Source organism: Sarcophilus harrisii, chromosome 6, assembly GCF_902635505.1.
Source record: "Sarcophilus harrisii chromosome 6, mSarHar1.11, whole genome shotgun sequence".
In the NCBI taxonomy this organism is placed as follows: domain Eukaryota; kingdom Metazoa; phylum Chordata; class Mammalia; order Dasyuromorphia; family Dasyuridae; genus Sarcophilus; species Sarcophilus harrisii.
Window position 1 is genome coordinate 198,324,146 of NC_045431.1, and position 13,332 is coordinate 198,337,477.

The 13,332-nt window shown below is 34.6% G+C and overlaps 1 protein-coding gene across 2 annotated transcripts in view; it reads left to right on the forward strand.

Moving 5' to 3' along the window:
• The window catches only part of SOX6 (SRY-box transcription factor 6), a 633,323-nt gene that overhangs the window by 89,977 nt on the left and 530,014 nt on the right, over window positions 1-13,332 (forward strand). The window lies entirely within an intron of this gene.

The following is a 13,332-nucleotide window of genomic DNA, read 5'->3' on the forward strand; positions in this document are numbered from 1 at the left end:
TCTAAATTTGGCTATGCTCATCCTCAGAAAACAGACACATCATCAGTTCCCCAGTTGACCCAAAATCAAAACATTTTTTGGTGGCACCCCCCAGAATTTGCATTACTTTGGAATTTATCTTCTAGAATCCAGAACCATCTTTCTGACATGATGAGACATTGGGACAGGACTTCAGTGAATAAAGACATAGTTATAATTAGGTGAGAGCTGGGCAATCATGCTTTCCTCTGAATCTCCTCACTAATCCTAATTTCCCCTATCTTGTGTTTTAAAAATGGAATTTCTTTTTCTTTTTAGCTACTTAGTGAGCTGAGTTTTCTAATTTTTTCATTCTTTCCCTCTTCATATAATTCAAACAGGGAATATGCTTATTTAAAGGTCTGGAATCTGAGATACTAGGCGCTTGTTCCTATTTTGAGCGTGGAGAACAAACAGAAAGCCAAGAGTGAGAAGTTACAGTGGAGGTCTGCCTGAGTAAAGCTCAGAGCATAAAAACAGAATCATTGGATCACTCTCTGTTTACAAAGTGTTTTTTGTTCTAGGGGTTCAGCACTGTGGTAACATTAGCTAAATTCCAACATCCTTGTGAGGGAAGTCAATGTTGTTGTTCCCATTTTACAGATGAGGTAACCGGAGTCATTTATGTGTCTCATGCAATGGACACAGGCCCAGGAATTGGAAACGTTGAGTCACAATGCCAGCTCTGTCGCTGTTCTGCTGTGTGGTCTTAAGTGAGTTATATGACTGTCTCATTGCCTACAAAATTGGAATTGTACCATCCTCTCAGCCCCGCTGTGCTAATTTATCTTGCTTTTTTAACCTGAGGAAGTGAGGCAACCTCTGAGATAGTCTGGGTCCTAAGTAAGTTACTGGGCTTTAAAGTGAGTTTTTTTTTTTTTTAAATTGGAATCTAGATAGAAAAGTAGGCAAGGACAGGGTGACATTTAAGATCTCTCTCTTTAACTTCAGTAGAACACATATAGGTATATGTAAAATACATATGCACATTATATATACTCAAATACACATATACATAATATATCTGTATGTGATATATGATATGTGCATATATACATATATAATTAAGATTATGTAATGATTAATATACATATTATATATATATATATATATATATATATATATGGAAAGAGAGAGTGACAGAGAGAGACAGAAAAAGAAAGAGAAAGAGAGAGACAGAGAGAGAAAGGGCAGAGGAGTAGGGGAAAGAGAATGAATGTACCTTTTTTAATTATTTGAAGAGTCCGATTAGAATGTTGAGTGAGGATAGGATGCTAGGGAGTATTGCTGCTTCTTTATCCCTTAAATTAAAAAACAAAACTGTGCTGGCTATAGCAGTATCAATGGAACATTGATGAGAGAAAGGTCATGATCAGCAGTGAGACGCCTCTTTCCTTATTTCTTTTTCTTCCCACTTCATCCCTCTGGCAGCCAGGAGAAGAAATGACGTGCTCAGTTCTTCTCTTCATTCTTGGAGGATGGGCAGAAGGCTCAAAGAATGGAAAAATACCTGTTGATTCAACAATTATTTGTTAAAGATGGTGATCTGTGAACATTATTCCTGATATCCTTCTTGGATTGCTTGTTTACAGAGAGACTCAACCTTCTTTAAAAAAAAAAAAGAAAGAAAGAAAAAAGGAGGCAACCAAATCCAATGAGAAGTAATCAATTTGAGTAAGGTATATTGAAGTTTAGATAAAGGATTGAGAATTATTTGATCTCACAGTTGGGAGACTCCTCAGAGACCATTTATTTCAATCCGCACAAATATTGTGAAGTATCTCCTTTACTGCATAGCCTCAGGCTGATATCCAACTTTTGGTTAAAGATCTCCAGTTAGAAGGAGACCACTATCCCACAGGTAGTTCAGTCCATTTTTGGATAGCTTTAATTGTTAGGAAATTTTTCTTTAACTCAAGCAGATATGTGTGTCTTCTTAATTTTTACTTTTTAGTTCTATTTTTGCCTTTCTGAAACCAAACAGAAATTTGTAAACTGTTTTCAAGCTAACAATCCTTTACATTTCTTGAAGAAAGCCATCGTTTCTTTCTCCTAGTCTTCTCTTCCCCAATTGGTATGATGTGCATTAGCTAATGGCACTGGTGGGACTTGTTATGATTTATTCTGGAATCCCTGACTCAGTGTTAGATCACTTATAAAGTTCTCTTTGTTCCAGGGGAACTGGATGAATTCTAATATTTTCCTCTTTCAGCATTGTCTCTTTTTGCTTCTACCTTAATTTTTGCTTCTAATTGAGAAATACTTTTAAAAAGTAAAAGTGGAATGTAAGTATTAAGTAGCAATATTGTACCATGTTGACTCTGCCTTCCCCTAATAAGCTATTCTGGTCTTCATCCAGATGATAATGCAGAGCATATTTTAATAATTGTCTGAGTATATATTTGCACAATAGGTGGTGTCGGCTCATCTAAGTCTTTTTGAGGTTGCTTGCCTGGTGCTTTAAATTACAGGGCATGATAATTGAGGTCAATAATCATGACTAAGTATTTGAGGGAGCAGTAGCAAGAAAAAACTTTTAAAGTTGGAGATTATTAAACTGTAACCACCTTTAAGAAAGATGAGCCTGGGATTTAACTTAGATTCTTTCTACCTTTCCCCTTATAGCTAAAGCAGAAAAGTCTAGTGAAAAGAGAATGTCTGTCTCAATCATTTCTCTACTCTGAAACAATGGTTAAAAACAACTCCAAAGAAAGATTGAAGGTTTCATTGACATGTGAAATGTTGCAACATTGTTTCACTGGGCAGCAATGGCCATCTTCTAGATTCTCTTTGATCTTGTAAATGTTGACATTGTAATAATCATATTTATTTTACTATTAATCCATATTGTATGAAGCATTGTACAGCATCCACAAATGTGCTTTATTGTTCTGTATGTTTCCAGGGGACTTAGTTTAATGCCACAGCTCCACGAATACTCTATAAGTGTTAGGTGACTTGGCGGAGAAATAACTAAATTTAAAAAATTATATACTTAAGAGTAAGTAACTAAGAGTTTTCTTTTTCTAGCTTTCTATATCTTCAATAATATACCTGTTCTTGCTTTTGTTAATAGTTCATAATAAGTGGAACTTCTAGTTATTAAGGAAGCTTTCCAAATGTTTCCATATCTTTTAAAAGTCTAAATAAATATTTAGTGGAAAATGGACTGCCCTGAAATTTGGGAAGACCTGACTCGATATGTCCTTGAACAAGTCATTTAACACCTCAATGCTGTCATCTCTATGACGGGGAAAGAGCTGCTTCTGCATTGGTGGAGGATATAGATGTTCCCTATACCACTGAAATCGTAGTATTGAATATATTTCTATAAAGTATAAATATAAATATATTTCTAAAAATATATATTTTTAAATATAAAATATTTCTAAAAGTTTAAAATTAATGAAAAAGTAGAGGGAAAGGATCACAATTATGGAGTTTCCAGAGGTTGTCCTTTGGTGACTGATAAATAAATATTCTAAAAGTATGCCAAAGTGTTTCTTTTTTCACAAGTACTGATATCTGCTCACTTTTATCAAAGCTCCCCTCTATCCACTGATAGCTGCTCAATCAACATCATGTCTTTTGTCACAGTATATCCTAAGAGGTAGACCCCATACCTCATCCACAAGTGTAAATGTGAACATAACACAGGAAGAAGAGACCTTTCCCTCACTAAAAAGAGAGAAAAAAATGGATTATGTGTATCTCAGTGCATACAGAAAACAGAGAACAAATAATTGACTGGAATTTACTAGCTTTCCATTAGCTTACTAATAAGAGTATGGTTTAATTTATTTTTTTATTTTTTATTTTTTTATTTATTATAGTAACTTTTTATTGACAGAATCCATGCCAGGGTAATTTTTTTACAACATTATTCCTTGCACTCACTTCTGTTCCGATTTTTCCCTCCCACCCTCCACCCCCTCCCCTAGATGGCAAGCAGTCCTATATATGTTGAATATGTCGTAGTATATCCTAGATACAATGTATGTGTGCAGATCCAAACAGTTTTCTTGTTGCACAGGGAAAATTGGATTCAGAAGGTAAAAAATAACCTGGGAAGAAAAACAAAAATGCAAACAGTATACATTCATTTCCCAGTGTTTTTTCTTTGGGTGTAGCTGCTTCTGTCCATCATTGATCAGTTGAAACTGAATTAGGTCTCTTTGTCAAAGAAATCCACTTCCATCAGAGTACATCTTCATACAGTATCGTTGTTGATGTATTTAATGATCTCTTGGTTCTGCTCATTTCACTTAGCATCAGTTCATGTAATTCTCTCCAAGCCTCTCTGTATTCATCCTGCTGGTCATTTCTTACAGAACAATAATATTCCATAACATTCATATACCACAATTTACCCAACCATTCTCCAATTGATGGGCATCTATTCATTTTCCAGTTTCTAGCCACTACAAACAGGGCTGCCACAAACATTTTGGTACAGAGTATGGTTTAATTTATGCAGATTAGGACAAGAAGAGTTGGATTGTAACCCAGGACCATAAAATGTGAGATTTTATTTCCTTTTGTTTAACCTCCTACCCACCCTCTCCAAAACAAACAAACAAAAAATACATCCAACGTTTCCATGGTACCTCTAGAAATGATTTTTAGGAATTCAGTGATAACGTATTTTGGTCTTATCTCACAGTGATAGGAGGTAATAGATTGCTATATTTTGTTAGGAAATGGCTCTTATTTTTCTTATGATGTCCAGGTCCTCTAAACTGAGTCTCTGTCTCGGGAATGCAATGGCTGTTGAACTTGTAAAAAATTCACAACTGCTACATTTTTTTGGTGTCTCTCAAACTAAAATTTCAATTGTGTTTATTGGCAGAGGCAAGACAGGTATCCCAAAGGGTGATTTCCTAGAACCTGGCGTGTAGTAATTCAATGAAATCCAGCAAAATATAGTTAAAATGCTATTCCATGCAAGACACACTGCATTGAAGATTGAAGATATGAAGACAAAAATCCTCCAACAGTTTTCCATGGAGTTTACATTCTATGGTGAGGGTAGAGGAGACAGCATGTATACCTATAAATCAATACAAAATCTATACGAGGTCATTTTGGGATCAGGCACACTAACAATTCGAGAGAGGGGGTCAGGGAGATGAAGAAAGGCTTTGTATAGAATGTAGGACATGATCGGAGGGCTGCAGGGAGCTTAAGGATCACAGGAGATGGAGGTCTGGAGGCAGCATTTTAGGCATGTTGCAAATGCATCAAAGAGGGAAAAGGAATCTTGTTGGAGAAGAGCAAGTGGGCTAGACGGAGGAAGAGGAAATCAACATGAAATCAATCTGGAATGATAGTTTGTAGACAAATTTGGAAGAGTGAAGGTTTGTGGAAGGAATAAGCAATGTTTTGAAATTGTAATTGGACCATCCCTTATTAATCAGAATGGACTTAGATTAACAGCAGCAAAACCTCAGATGGGACAAAAAAGAGAGAAAAAAAAAGAACACTTTGCTTAAATTAAATTTTATTTTTTTACTCTAAACTTAGCAAACACTCAAAAAAAGTGAACATTTCTATTTAGAAAGTAAAACAGAAAAAAGGGACTACCACAAATCTCTATTGTGCATAGCTTTTGTTTTAAAAAGTATATAATAAATTCAGCAAAGTATTTTCAAAATTGTTTTGCTTGTCTGTATTTCCTTTTGAACGCTTTTTTGTTCTAGTCTGTGCATTTGAAAATAACTTCTATGGCCCTCTTTTCTTTCTTCTTTATGGTTACCAGTAGTTCCTAATCCTTCACCAAAGCTCCCTCAACCCAATGAAAGAAAGAAAAACGTAAGAATTATTCTAAAAAATAAGTATAAGCAAGCAAAACAAATGCATATATTTGCCATGTCCAGAAATGCATATCTTATTCAAGTACTTGATCTCATCCTCCCTCTCAGACTGTAGGTAGAGGGATTTATCACTGATTCTTTGGAGTTGTGGTTGGTTAACTGATTTGTTAATCTTTCAAAGTCGTCTTCCCTATAGTATTATTGTTTTATAATTTGTTCTTCTGGTACTGTTCCCTTCACTCTGCATCAGTTCATAGTATTCTTCAGGTTTCCCTGAAACTGCCCCTTTTTTCATTTTTTATGATACAATGATATTCCATTATATTAATGCACCATAATTTGTTCAGCCATTGTTCAGTTAATGAGAAACCGGTTTGCTTCTAGTTTTTTTTTTTTTTTTTGCAATGACCAAAAGATCATCTATGAATATTATTGTACACATGCATCATTTTTTTCCTTTCTTGGATCTTTTGGGGTGTAAGTTTAGTAGTAGCATCAGTGGGTCAAAGGGTACTCATGTTTTGGTGACTTTTCCGTGGCATTCTAATTTCCTTTCCAGAATGGCTGAACCAATTTACAGTTTTACCAATGATGCACTAGTAGGGCTGCCTTCAAACAGTCCTTCTTTTCCACCAAACAGCTGATTTCCACCAAAACAGTCATTTTAGTTTTTTATCTTTTCTAATTTGATGAATTTTATTTGGTACCTCAAAGTTCTTTCAATTTGCATTTTAGTGATTTGGATTTTTAAAAATGTAGTTGTTGATAGCTTAGATTTCTTTCTTTGAGAACTGCCTATTCATATCCTTGGGCCATTTATCTATTGGGAAATGGTTATCATTTTAAGGCATATAATCTGTTTCTTATCCATTTTGGATATCAGGTTATTATCATAGAAACTTGTTAAAATTTTCCCAGTTAAATGTTTCTTTTCTAATTTTAATTGAATTGATTTCATTTTTTAAAAAAAAGTTTCAATTTGATTCAATCAAAATTGTCCATTTGTTTTCTTTTATGATCTTCTTTATTTCTTGTATGGTCAAAACCCCTTTCCCTTAGGAAAAGAATTTTGTTTAGGACAAATTCTCTCTAGTGGTAATGAATAATAAAATTTGATTTGCAAGGGATCCTAGGGGTTAATTAATTCATCTTCTTCTTAATGCAAGAATCTCTTCTTTAGTACTCCTTAGGAATAATCATCTAATTTTTGTGGGAAAGAGCTCACTCTCCTGGGAGACATCTTATTTCATGTTAGGACAGTTCTGACAAAACTGGAAACTGTCTCTTTATAATATAGAGTTCTTGTTGTCCAGTTCTGTCCCCTAGAACTAGTATAGTCTATTTTTCTATTTGACTTCTCTTCAGCTTGAAGACAACCATATTTGTTTCCTGATATGTCCATGATCAAGATGTTAGGATTGATGATCTGGAAAGTTCTTTTCTGTTCTAAAATTTTTCCAACTGCTCCTGGTCTGACCTAATTTCTAAATCCTTATCATCCTGTCCACCCTCCTTCTGGATATCCTAGTCTGTCCTTTTCTAAATTGTGTTTTTCAGAACTGAATACAGCATCTAGATGTAGTTGACCATTTTTCTACATTGAGATTGTTGTATCCTGTGATCTGGACAGAATTTTTTGAACATCAGTATTGGGTCCTGAGTTTCACAGAATTCTGGAATCTTTATTTTATTTTATTTTGCTTTTCTTTTTTTCTTTTTCTTTTTCTGAATCAGAATAAAAGGGAAAAATCATGTGAAAGAAAAACCAAAAAAAAAAAAAAAAAAAAAAAAAAAAAAAAAAAAAAAAAAAAAAAAAAAAAAGGACAATAGTATGCTTTTATCTGCATTCAGAATCCATAGTTCTTATTCTGAATGTGGATAGCATTTTCCATCACAAATTTTTTGGAATTGTCTTGGATCACTAAGAAGAATTAAAGTGGTCATAGGTGATCATTGCACAGTGTTGCTGTTGCTATGTACAATGTTCTCACTTCACTCGGAATCAATTCATACAAGTCTTTTCAGGTTTTTCTGAAATTTACTTACTCATTATTTCTTATAACACAATAGTATTCCTTAACTTCATAAACCACAATTTGTTCATCCATTCCCCAATTGATGGACATCTCCTCAATTGCCAATTCTTTACCATTACAAAAAAGGCAGCTAAAAATATTTTTGTACATATGGGTCCTTCCCCCTTTTTATAATCTCTTTGGAATACAGACCTACTAATGGTATTTCTGGATCAAAGATTTTGCAGTTTTATAGCTCTTTGAACATAATTCCAAATTGTTCTGTTCTGGAGATTTTTAAGAACAAATCTTTTGACCATTTAGATTTTATCCTGCATAGAAACAAAGTGTTGGATGAGACAGCATCATAAAGGGCCATTCTCATTATAAGAATTATTGCTACCTTTTGCCGTAAAAGTGACCAAGTCTTCATTTTCATTTTATTGCCAATAAATTTGATGGCCAGCAAAATGGATTCTTTTAAAAATATTAGACAAATTACTTTGAAAGTTAAAAATGTCAGATTTTATATTCAACTCTTCATAGTATTGGCTTGGAAAGAAAAACTATGCATAATTTAGTTTTTTAGTAACTTTAAAATCCCTTAGTCATTAAGGAAAAATGGGATCAGAATTAGAGAGTTTCCAATTTCTTTTGCCTTTTGGCATAATAAAATTCTTACTAGTTTGAGCAATAATAGTAACGAGAAAAGAACTCTCGTTGATTCAGCCTTTGTAGAAAATAGGTTTATATTTAAGAATATATTTCAAAGAACACATATCTAAGTTTTCATGAGGGTGCTTTAAATTTTTTTTTCCTGGTTTTCTTCCTTTGAGATATAGATGACCAGGTTTTGCTATCATTCTGAAAGGAGGGTGAGAATATGCTTAGAGTCAGTTTTTCCAGCTTGCTGGCTCAGTGTGTGCAACCTCATTGAATCAATACAAATAATAAAATAAATGCTGTAGAATACTTGACTTGAGTGTTAAAATGCATTGTTAGCACTTTCAGTTTGGGAGGGAAAAAAATTCCTGTTTCAGCTCCTTTTGTAATCACTTTATTATTATTATTTTTTAATCTGAGCAAATTAAGGCAAAAAGAGAAAGGGGATTGTTTAGAGGAAGAGATTTTGAGCAGGATCAAAAAACTTAGCTTGGAATCTTTAAGACCTAATTATTGGGAGTGGCTATGTTTGTGTATTTTCCATCTTGTTTACCTTTGATCCAGGACCTCTTCCTGGCAGAATGGGACACGCTTTAGCAAAAACTGTTTGTTTCCTTCACTTACTGTCAAAGCACATGTTTGAATTTGTCCTGCAAGTAAGCAAGCGCACACCTCAATTAGGTTTGAGTTTTGTTCATTAATGTTAATATACTGGTTTTGTTGCCAGACTAATGGTCTATTACTACAGATCTGGTTGACTTCCTTTGAATGTGTCATAAGTGATGTTCTTTTTAACTTAGCAAAATCAAGGGCAGGTAAAAATAGTTTGGAGACTTGATGTGTTGTGAACAATGTCACCCATATGGTCAGAGACAATAACCTGGAATTGGCTGGACCATTGATTTTGTTTTCAGCCTGACTAAGTATGTAATGGGGCAGCCTGCAGCTAATTCCCAGTTCTGAGGTGTTATTTGGACAACAGGCCTTGATTATCTCAGGGTCACTGGGCAAATATTTCTCTTCTTTGCCTTCTCACTGGTACTGCTGCCTGGAGCTTCAAGGTGAACACTGACATTTTCAGTATTGTCTTCCATGGTCTTGGCTTTTTCAGTCATTAAAATGGTACTTGAACATGGGTATTATGGGTGTATACTTCCACTCCTAATTGCTCAAACCAACATAAAGAATTACTACTTTGTTCCTAAATTCTGTACCTGAGGTACTATTCTTTAAACTATATTTGTTCTGGCTTTGCTATTTATTGTTTGGCCTTGTGTGAATCACTTGGCCTCTCGTCTATAAAATGGGGAAAATAATATTCACCATTCCTATCTCTCAGGAATACCATAAAGATCAAATGATATGATATTTACATAGCATTTTCCAACAATAAAATACTTAGTGAATATATTTGTATTTGTATTGTCATTATTATTTTATTTCTTTGCATCTAGTGGTTCAGTGAAAAAAACTTTGAATTTGGCACAGAAGGCCTGGATTCAAATTTCAGCACTACCACTACCTATGTGAATTCGATCAAGTCACTTAACCTCTCTAGACCTCAGTTTCCTCGTATATTAAATGATGGAGTTGGACTAGAGGAGCTCGAAAGTGCCTTGACTCTAAAAATAGATGATTATATGATTTTATCACAGCGTTTGCTGAGGATAACATGTCTTTCATCCAATCCTTTGGGACAAAATTGAAAGATGTCGACTTGATGATAGTATAATCAGAACTGGTTGAAAGGCTTGAGCAAAGAGCAGTAATTCAATTTAATTCCATAGACATTTGCTAAGTAGCATCCTAGGCAATGGGGATACAGAGACAAAACCCAAACCATCTCAGTCCTCCACAAGTTTATATTTTATTGGCGGGGGACAGAGCATAACATATATACAGGTAATAATAGGGCATAAGACAAATTGAACAGAGAATATCAACACCTTGGTGGAAGGAGAGGGGATCTGTGAAGACTTCACTGAAGAGGTAGCATCTGAGCTGAACCTTGAAAGAAGATGGACTTTGAAAGACATAGATGAGGAGGCAGAAAGGTCTGCATTGTGAATGCTCAGAGGTAGGAACTATATTGAATTTGAGAAATGGCTGAGACTCTAACTTGGCTTAAATGTGGGGTCTTTCAAGTAGAATAGTAAGGGAGAAAAAAGACTGGAAAGTAAAAGGGAAGCAGATTGTGGAGGACTTTCAATTCCAGAGTCAAGACATCATCCTGTGATGACATTGATCATCTTGGAAAATGAAGGAGTTTGTATTTTACCTTATGGGGATGGGGAGCCAGTGATAGTTTTTGAGCTGGAGAAATGCTGGCCAGCTTTCATGAGCAGCTGGGAGGACAATTAGAGAGGAAGTCAAACTGGAAACATGGCTACTAAATAAGAGGCTTTTAGAAGATTGTGGTGGTTAAGTGAATGGGAAAGAAGGGAATGAAGACGAAATGTTGAAGAGGTAGAAATGATAAGATATAGCAATTGATTAGCTATGGAAAATGAGGCAGAGGAAGGTTTCAAGGATAATTCCAAGCTGAATGGTTAGGAAAATTTTTTAAAATATTTTTTTAATTTTTAAAAAAATTTTTAAATAGGGGAATGTGGAGAAGGGACAGGTATAGGGAAAGTGATAAGGAGTTTTGTTTTGCACGTATTGTGTTTATCTTGCCTAAGATACACTCATGGGTAGTGAATGAAGTGTGACTAGGATTTAGGGCTGAGTGTATATAACTGAGAGTCACTGGCATAGATGTGATTAGCAGTTCAATGTCACCTTGGAAGGTGTCTATAATAACTCTTCCAGAGATCAAATGCTTAACCTTTTTATAATAACTTGGATGACTTGGATGTAGACATAAATGGCATATTTATCAAATTTACAGATGGCACAAAGCTGTGAGGTATTTAGCTAATACATTGGATGACAGAGTCAGGGTCCTAAACATTCTGATAAGTTAAGATGTTGGGTTGACTCTAATAAGATAAAATTTAAATGGGAAAATTGTACTTATACTTGTGTTTAAAACTTACAAATACCAGAAGGGTGAAGCATAATTATATAGTAAAAATTATTAAAAAGATCTGTGGGTTTTAGTGGATTAGAGGCTTGGTGGGAGTCAGAAGAATGCCATAGTTCTCAAAAAAGGCCATTCAGGCTAAGGCAATTTCTAGAGAGGTAGAATATGGGAGGGCTGACTATGGTGCTTCTTCTCAAAAACCATCATTGACTTCTCATGCCTGTAAGATAAAATACAAATTCTAAGGAGTTATATACTCTGGTTCCCGCTGATCTTTCCAGTCTTTTTTCATATTATTCCCCTTAATGAACCTCACATTTGACCAAACTAGAGTTCATCAATCCTATATATAGTTGTGCATTCACAAAGCAGATCTGACTAAAATACACTTCTTTCTCCACCCTATTTCTTAGAAATTGGTCACTCATACTTTGAAGGAACTTGCTCCTTATCTCTGTCTCATATTATTCTGCTCTGGTCAGATCATATCTGAAACTGAGTTCAGGTGTGTTTACCACCTTTTTAGTAAAGTTATTGATAAGCTAGAAGGTGACTAGGATGGCAAGGAACCTCAAGACCATGCCATATGAGAACTGGTTTAATAATTGTGGATATTTCACCTGGAGAAGGCTTAGGGGACAGTTATGATAGCTGGTTTTCAAGTACTTTAAGGTCTTCCAATTAGAATAGGGATTAAACTTGTCCATTTGGTCACAGAAGACAGAATTATGAGCAATTGGTGGAAATAACAGAGATCAATTTTGGCTCAGTAAGAGAAAACATTTTATTAAAAGTGAGAATCATGCCAAAGTGAAATGGCCTCTAGTACTAGGAGGTTCTTTCTCATTTAAAGTCTTTAGTCAATAAATGACTGACCCACCTATAGGAGAAATTGTGGAGAGGATGGATTCTTTATCAGCTACAGGCTGAATGAAGTCCTCCTGACTGAACTTCTGACAATCTTGGAATTCTGTAGTGCCAATAATATTATTTTCAAATATTTTTAACTTAATATTCCTTAAAACTGTTTTTATCAACATCTTTTATTTTTATATGACGATCTCCATAGTCATTCCCTCTCTTCTACTCAGAGAACTGTTGTCTCTTGCAGACAAATCATTTAAAAAGAGAGAAAATGCAGCTCAATAAAAATAACCAATACATTAACTGAGGCTGATAGTGTCTGATGTGGTTTTTTTTTTTTACTATGGATAGGTAGATTATCATATATGACTGTTAATTAAAATAAAGTTTTCATTGGCATTGAGATATTAGCTATTGTTAGCCAATCTGTTACCAAAAAAATATTCAAGCATTTATTTAGTACCCATTGTATGTGAGTTGATACTTGTTTATTCTTTAATTGTTTATTCTAAAATTATTTATTATTATTTATATCATTACAGTAATGATTAATCACTGTAGGCAGAAAGCATCAAATGTGAGGGATTTAAGGGTGTTGAACCTGGAGAAGACAAGAATCAGGAAAAAATTTCAAGTCTTTGAAAGGCTAATATGTGGAAGAAGTATAAGGCTTGTTCTGTTGGGTTACTAAGAACAGAACTAAGAACTATGAGTGTAAATATCAAGGAGTCAGATTTTGGCTCAAATTGAAGAATAATTTTCTAACCTAGGGCTACTAAAAATGGAATGGGTTATCTCATAGGGTACTGAGGTCTCTGGTACTAAAAGTGTTGAAGAAGAATCCAGATAACAGTTTGTCTGAACTATTTTGGCAGGGGTTTCTGTGTTACATAGTGGGTTGAATCAGATGACCTCTAAGGTTCCTTCCAACCCT